We start from the raw sequence: 7,392 nt of genomic DNA, 5'->3' as shown, positions 1-7,392 counted from the left end.
ATGTCGACCAAAACAATTGCAAGTAAGCCAAAGTCAGTTCCTAAAAGTCAACCCGCAGGTGTTTCCACCACCATCAGACCCTCCACTTCTGTAAGACCTCCATTAAGAATAACTGATGCAAAGAAAACCGCTCGGGTGGGAAAAACTCAGAATGGAAGACCGGCAGCTGTGAAACAGCCCCCGAAGAGGGATATGAAAAAGAATGTGGACAGTAAACTGGTCAGCTTAATTACAAATGAAATTGTATACAGTGGAGCGACTGTGTCATTTGATGACATCGCAGGGCAGGATCTGGCAAAGCAAGCACTTCAAGAAATTGTCATCCTTCCTGCCTTAAGACCTGATCTCTTTACTGGTCTGAGAGCTCCTGCACGTGGCTTGCTTTTATTTGGCCCACCAGGAAATGGGAAGACCATGCTCGCCAAAGCAGTTGCTGCAGAGTCTAATGCAACATTCTTCAACATCAGTGCTGCTAGTTTGACCTCCAAATATGTGGGAGAAGGCGAGAAGCTCGTACGAGCACTCTTTGCAGTTGCAAGAGAGAGACAGCCCTCAGTAATCTTCATCGATGAAGTGGACGGCTTGCTCTGTCAAAGGAGGGAGGGGGAGCACGACGCCTCTCGCCGTTTAAAAACTGAGTTCCTCATTGAGTTTGACGGGTTGCAGTCAGGAAAGGATGACAGAGTACTTGTAATGGGAGCAACGAACAGGCCCCAGGAGCTCGATGAAGCAATATTAAGGCGCTTTGCAAAAAGAGTATATGTGACCTTACCCGATGAGAAGACAAGATTTACGCTGCTGAAAAATCTTTTGGGAACGCACGGGAGTCCACTGAGCCAAGACGAACTGTCCTGTCTTGCAAAAGTGACTGAAGGATATTCAGGGAGCGATTTGACAGCATTAGCCAAAGATGCTGCACTTGGCCCAATAAGAGAGTTGGCACCAGAACAAGTCCGTGTTATAGCTGCTGCTGAGGTGCGCAACATTAAGATGAAAGACTTTGAGGATTCTCTGAAGCAAATCAAACCAACTGTTAGTCCAGCAACTCTTAACATGTACACCAAATAGAACAAAGATTTTGGTGGTCCTTCTTCAATAAATCCAAATCCAGTCAGGCTGGATGAAACAGAGTGCAAAAATAAAGAGCTTCTTCAAGAGAAAGAGCAACAGGAAAAAGAAAAAAAACGTATTCTCCAGGACTTGGAGAGAAGAAATCTACAACTGAACAAATTAATACAATGAAGGACAGAACACCTGAACTGGAAGGAGAAGTATTGGAAAAACGACGTTCAAAGATGCAGCGTAGGATCAATGAAATGGCGAAAAAACACTCAGAGGTCATTAATGAGATGTTGTTGAACTCAGACAACTTGAAGTGTGAAAACGCTGAAATGCTTGCACAAAAGCAGCAACAAGAGAAAATAAATGAAGACCTGCAGCGTAAGCTTCAAGAAATCACAAGAAGAAATGAGCAGTTAGAAAAGATGCACAAGGAAAAACAACAGCAAAATACAGACAAGTGCAATCTATTAAAAGAAATGGAGCAAAGATGCCAGAAACTTGAGAAGGAAGTTGAAGAAACAACCGATCAGTTGAGAACCCTCATCCTAGAGAAAAAAGTGGTCGTGGAAAAGCTCATGGAAAAGAAGAAAAAACGTTTCCGCTTCTTCTGGAGGAGGGACACTCCTGCTTTTTCTACTCTTTCTATTTTTTCTACTGCTGACGTCACCTCGTCTCCCTCCACCTCTGTTCCATCTTAATTTTCACCTCTCCTCTCCCCTTCTCTCCTAACACTTCTTCCCTCTCTCCTTCATCTTTTTTCACCCCAACCAGTCCCGGCAGTTGACTGCCCCTCGTGAGCCTGGTTCTGCCGGAAGTTTCTGCCCGTTTAAAGGCAGTTTTTCTTCCCCACTGTCGCCTAGTGCTTGCTCAGAGGGGATTGTTGGGGTTTTCTCTTTTCTTTTTTTTCCCCTTCTTATTACCATTTTCCTTTATTTACCGATTTGTTTTGTTTACTTTTCTTTTACGTTGTTTCTTTATTTACTTGTTTAACTTTTTTTCAACTTATGTAATAAACTAATAAACCAATTGAATTTATCCTCTGCGTATTTTACATCTAATCTTTAAAGAATATTTCCAAAACATTTTCAAACATCACGATCTGTCTTTTGTTTGCTTGTTAAAACCCCGTAAATGGTGAAGTAAAAACCCTGTGATATGGTTTAAAACATCAAAATAGACTAAACAACTAGTCTAAAACTAAGAGACACAGGATAAAGTTGGTGTGAAGGTTTCAGTCTGTGAATGAATCTAAGCACCATCACCTTAACTTTAAATTCATCTCTGTTACCCTCTTTGTGACTGAACTCTGACCGTGAGCACCACAGCCACTGCGCACCAGTCACACGCACTTTAAATCCATCACAGTAAACCAGTTAGTTTACCTCAGTTTGTTTTGCAGCACATTTCACAACATGCAAAAGCATAATGTGCCATGTACAGACTCAAAATCTGATTTAAAAACATGAGGACTGACCTGTAAGCTTTACATTTACAGTTTATCACATACCACTGAGCAGTTCTTACCTGTAATTCTAAGCCCTCTTCTTCCTTTTCTGGTTTAAAACATCAAATTAGACTAAACAACTAGTCTAAAACCAAGAGACACTTAAATATTAAGTTAAACCTCTGGGGTTGCCGGACGCGCCGGCGCGTCAAAATCACATGACCAATTTAAGACGACACAGCTACAAGATGCAGCGATTCAGAGGCTGTATCCCAATTCAGGGTCTGCAGCCTTAAAGGCCGCATTTTAAGGCCGATTACGTCACCATGCCAGTCTCCTATTGCCAGAGGCTGAAGTGTGTGTGCAGTCACCAGGTGATAATCTGATATCGTCTACTTCCCCACTGATGTTAAGTAATATGAAAAAAATAATGAATCCCACCTTAGGCCGAATGTGTGACTCTCTTCGTAGTGGAAGAGAGAATGAATCTTCCCATCCGAATTCACGGCAATCAGTCTGTCAATCAAATCCTGTGGAGTAAAATGAGAGGCTTTGAACAAGAATGCACCGGATAGGGTGCAAAACGAAAACTGTGTGGAAATTTACAATGGGTAAGGTGGAGAACGTATATCAGTCTCAGTGTGAGAGGGTTTATTTGAATGCGTTTGAAGTAAAACAAATGGGTGGGTGGTGTTTGGAGGCCAAATAAAAAGTGCAAACATGCCCTCAGATGGATGACAAAAAAAAACTGCAGTGTGTGGAAAAGAAGAAGAAGAAAAACACTTACAGGTATGGAGGTTGGCATCTCCCTCAGGGTGTATTCGCTTTTGTTGGCCAAAGACTGTCGGCCCAGCAGTTGCCACACCGACTGGGAAGAGGAGAGGAGGTTGACCAAGTACAGGAAGGACTGAAGAGGAAAGTAAATACAGCAGCTGTTAGAGAGAAAAAAATGTATTTGCTTTTAAAGACCATTGTGAATGCATTTGTGCACGTCATGGATTGATCAAATCCTAACACATAATAATAATATAACACTATTCAACTACAAACACTACCGATAATATGACAAATAATATCTGTAGTATTCAAAGCAAAACAAAATGTAAAAAGAATTTATGATTGCAAAGATAAAACATGGTTTACCACACTCTCAAAACTGAATAAGACATATATTCTGAGCAGAGTGGTTGAGCAGAAACCTATTGCAGCCTGAAGAATATTAAACTACAGGAAAGCTCCCTGCATTTTTCACTGGGTCTGGTAGAACAGGGAAAACATATCATCAAAAGCATCAAAGGAAAAAAAGAGAGACACTTGCACAAACGAGCTACAACTTAGATTATATTAAACAGCTTCAAAGAAACGTAAAGAAAAAAACAAGATACGATGGATTTTTTTTTCTAAAATAGAAATATCTATACTTTCATGTGTCTTCTGATGTTTCTGTGCATGTGTGAACTTATCTTCATATGTACTACCAAACCTCCTACTGTACTTAGCACAGATTAAAGCAAAGACTCGAGTTAATTCACCAAAGTGCTGGTGTGTGTATATTTAGTTTTCCTTTGACCTCAGCATATATGTATAACCCACTGATAAGGCAGACTTTAAAGTCGCCTGTGGCAGGACACAGTTTACACATCACTGGCTGTCCGTATTCACTTGGCTAGTCTCTCTGAGAGAGATGACTTGGCTGCTGTCAGAGGCCAAGCATCAGACACACACAGACAGGCTCACGCTGGAGCTTGTTGAAGCTTTCCTGAGAGAAATTCTGCCAAAAACATAACTAAAAATGCAGTCTTATGAAAGTAAGGCTTATTTGCCCAGACACCCATAAACCAATCAGCAAAAAGCCTTTCTTGTTAACAAAATCACTATTGCCAGTTTCTTAAATATGAATATTCACAAGTGAATTTTCTACATGGCTGCTGGTATCACAGCAACACATGGACCACTATTCTGAGTCCTGGGTTAATAATAATTGGAATCAATTTAATTTTAATCAATTTAAACACCTTTGTAACCAGTGAGCTAAAAACATGATGGAAAAGCAAAACTTCTAAGAGATCTGTGTCTGTACTATTATGTAGATATCTAAAAATTGGGGCATTGTGGGCTCCAGGAAGTTTCTCCTTCTCCCTCTCTCTCTCACACACACACGCACGCACATACATACAATACCTTAATGCAACTCCTATCTGTGGGGTCAATGGGAGTTGGTTTGGGACGGACCACTCTGATGTCGTCACTGCTGCACTCAAGAACAGACCATAGCTCTAGTACCAGGGCCCGAATAAAGCCTGAGACAGAACACGGAGAAATTTGTTGTACCAAACATTTATTTGAAATAGCAGCAACTAAAATTATTAACAGTGCTTTAATAAATAAACGACTGACTTTGTTATTGTGTCCAATCTTTTAAAGAAATCTGTCTTTGCATTGCTGGCACCGTTTTGATTGGAGGATTTGAATCTCAGGAAGGAAGGAATTTATAATGCCACTCCCTTTGATCCCATTTAATCTCTTCCCTGTTGCACTTTGGCCTGTCAGTAACTACATTTGAATTTTGCAGCTCAAGCTTGCACATAAAGGCTGGATAAAAACGTTAATGCAATCAAAATGTACGCAGCCCTCGCTGGAAAACTGGGGATACAGTACAGTACATAAATGATGAAGCAAAGACAAAACATTAGTGTCATGGAAGAAGAAATAGTCAGTGCATCACGGGAAGCTCCCAGCAATAAAACCTGCATTTGTATTGACACATAAACCTTAATTTGTGAGCAATTTTCAGTGTATTTCAGTTAAATTAATGAGACAAATATAACAAAAGGGATTTTATACTTAGAAGAAGAATATGAAATTGAAATATTAAACTAAGAAAACTATAAATACTGCAGTTCTAGAGTTACAGATATACAATTAAGCTTTGCATATCAGTGCTGTATAACCCAGGGAATGTACTTTTTTTATATAATTGAATAGTAATGGAAATCATGAACTGTTTTTCAGAGGTCATAGATCAAATGAGCAGTAGAGTTTTTCTCACAGAATGGTTCTTTCACATAGAAAGCAGTGTGTGCTGCAGGTTTAGCAAATGGCCCATCATTTGTAAGCTCTGTCTGGACTATATCACTTTTTGAGGTCATCCTTCTTTCTGTCAGTCTGCCTTTTTATCGATGGCACAAACATATGTCACATCATGGAACACATGAGTGCTCCACAGCCAGCGCTGCTCAACACAGCAGGGAACTGTTCTTGCGTGGGTAAAGTCATAGGAGAGAATAGGTTTCAGAACGCAGCGGTGCTGTTATAAGCGAAGGGCTGATAAGTAATCAGACTTCTTTTCCCATAACCAGTTGAGTCGCCCCTTCTAGCCAATAGAAAGAATGCAGGATTAAAATATTTGTTCACTAGCTTCATTTTTTGACCTCTTTTGACAAGAGTACGGTATTTCCTGGAGCCTTTTGCATATGGATAAACCTAGTATCAGTATACAACTGATATGTGAATCCATTTATCAAAAAAGAACGCCTCTTCTTACTCTTTCTTACCCAAACAAAAACGGTTTGACAAATACATTTCTCCCTAAGCTGCCTTAAGTCTCCTTTATACCGACAACACAAAAACAACAACAACAACTTATAATATAAGCCTTAAGCATCACAGCTGACAAGTGTTTGTTGTGTCCAAATAACTGCAATAGTACCTGAACTGTGCAGAGCCACAACTCCCGGAGCAGTTGCTGCCACCTGTGTCACCATCACCCCGTAGCCAAACTTCTCGCAGCTGCTCACCTACAGAAAACACACAGAAATCTCATACCCCTAGAAATATTTCAGCCTTTCACTATCACAGTTTTTGGTTATCAGGTAAAAAATGAATGAGAGTTTGGAAAAAGGATGGAAAAGGTTTAGGTCAAATGTAGTACTAATGTATCATAAAGGGAGATGTGTAAGTAAATCTGGGATTCTGGAAAGGCACAACATAATGTAGTTAAACATGCTGTGGAGAATTTAAATTGTAAATTGATATTGGAGTGTGCAGGCCCTTCATTAATTACAACACAATGCCACAACTAAAAATAGACAAAATATAATTACATTCCATAATTAAAGTGTAATGCCAAACTAGAGAAGCAATTACAATGGTGCGTAAACAATGGCAGTAAATTAAGCCCACGGGGGATCAGCTAAGGTTTGCAGCAAGCCTGAGTGTTTGTGTGTTTACAATTTGAATCTTAGACTCAGACCCTGTGACAAGGTCTGTGAAAACCACGTTTTTATGCCTGAAATACTACAGTACTACACTCCCACCAGATGAGCTCATGCAGCCTGTCACGAACCGGGACATACAACCATGACAAAACAGGAGATGCACACACAATTTATTGTGTTATTAATTTAGATCAACTGTGCTAATATAGTATACCAAAATGAAAACAATAACTCAAATTTCAGATATTTGAGGTTGTGCTGAAAATAATGGTGCCAAATAAGGCAAGAAAAACATATTTTAAAGGTGAAATATAGAGGTAAAATCAAAAATAGTCAAGAACGGCCAATTATACCCTGGACCACAGAGGGTTAAATTTGAAAACGGTTTAAAAAAAAACATCCCCATTCTAAAATGTCATGTGACAATCTGATTCATGAAGAGTGATGATGTCACAAGGACATGTGATGATGTCACAAGGACATGTGATGATGTCACAAGCACATGCCTTTGAGCCTTTGAAGTTTTTCTATAAATAGGGGTCAGGAGCAGCAAGTTTTAGTCAGTTTGTTCGCAGCCTTCAAACGTTCGACCAGAGCTATATTTGAAAGTATTTGTAAACCTCTGTAACATCACGCTCCAAAGCCCTGTGACGTTTCTGTGTTCTGTGA

At 39.9% G+C, this 7,392-nt stretch overlaps 1 pseudogene; it reads left to right on the top strand.

Annotated features, from left to right (window-relative positions):
- On the top strand, positions 1–1,068 carry LOC146619623 (spastin pseudogene; annotated as a pseudogene).
- The last annotated feature ends 6,324 nt before the right edge of the window (positions 1,069–7,392 follow it).

This window comes from Diplotaxodon limnothrissa, linkage group LG14 (assembly GCF_057381915.1).
Source record: "Diplotaxodon limnothrissa isolate DT_005_m linkage group LG14, D_limnothrissa_male_GT1.1, whole genome shotgun sequence".
Lineage (NCBI taxonomy): Eukaryota > Metazoa > Chordata > Actinopteri > Cichliformes > Cichlidae > Diplotaxodon > Diplotaxodon limnothrissa.
This window is presented reverse-complemented; position numbering and strand designations above follow the sequence as displayed.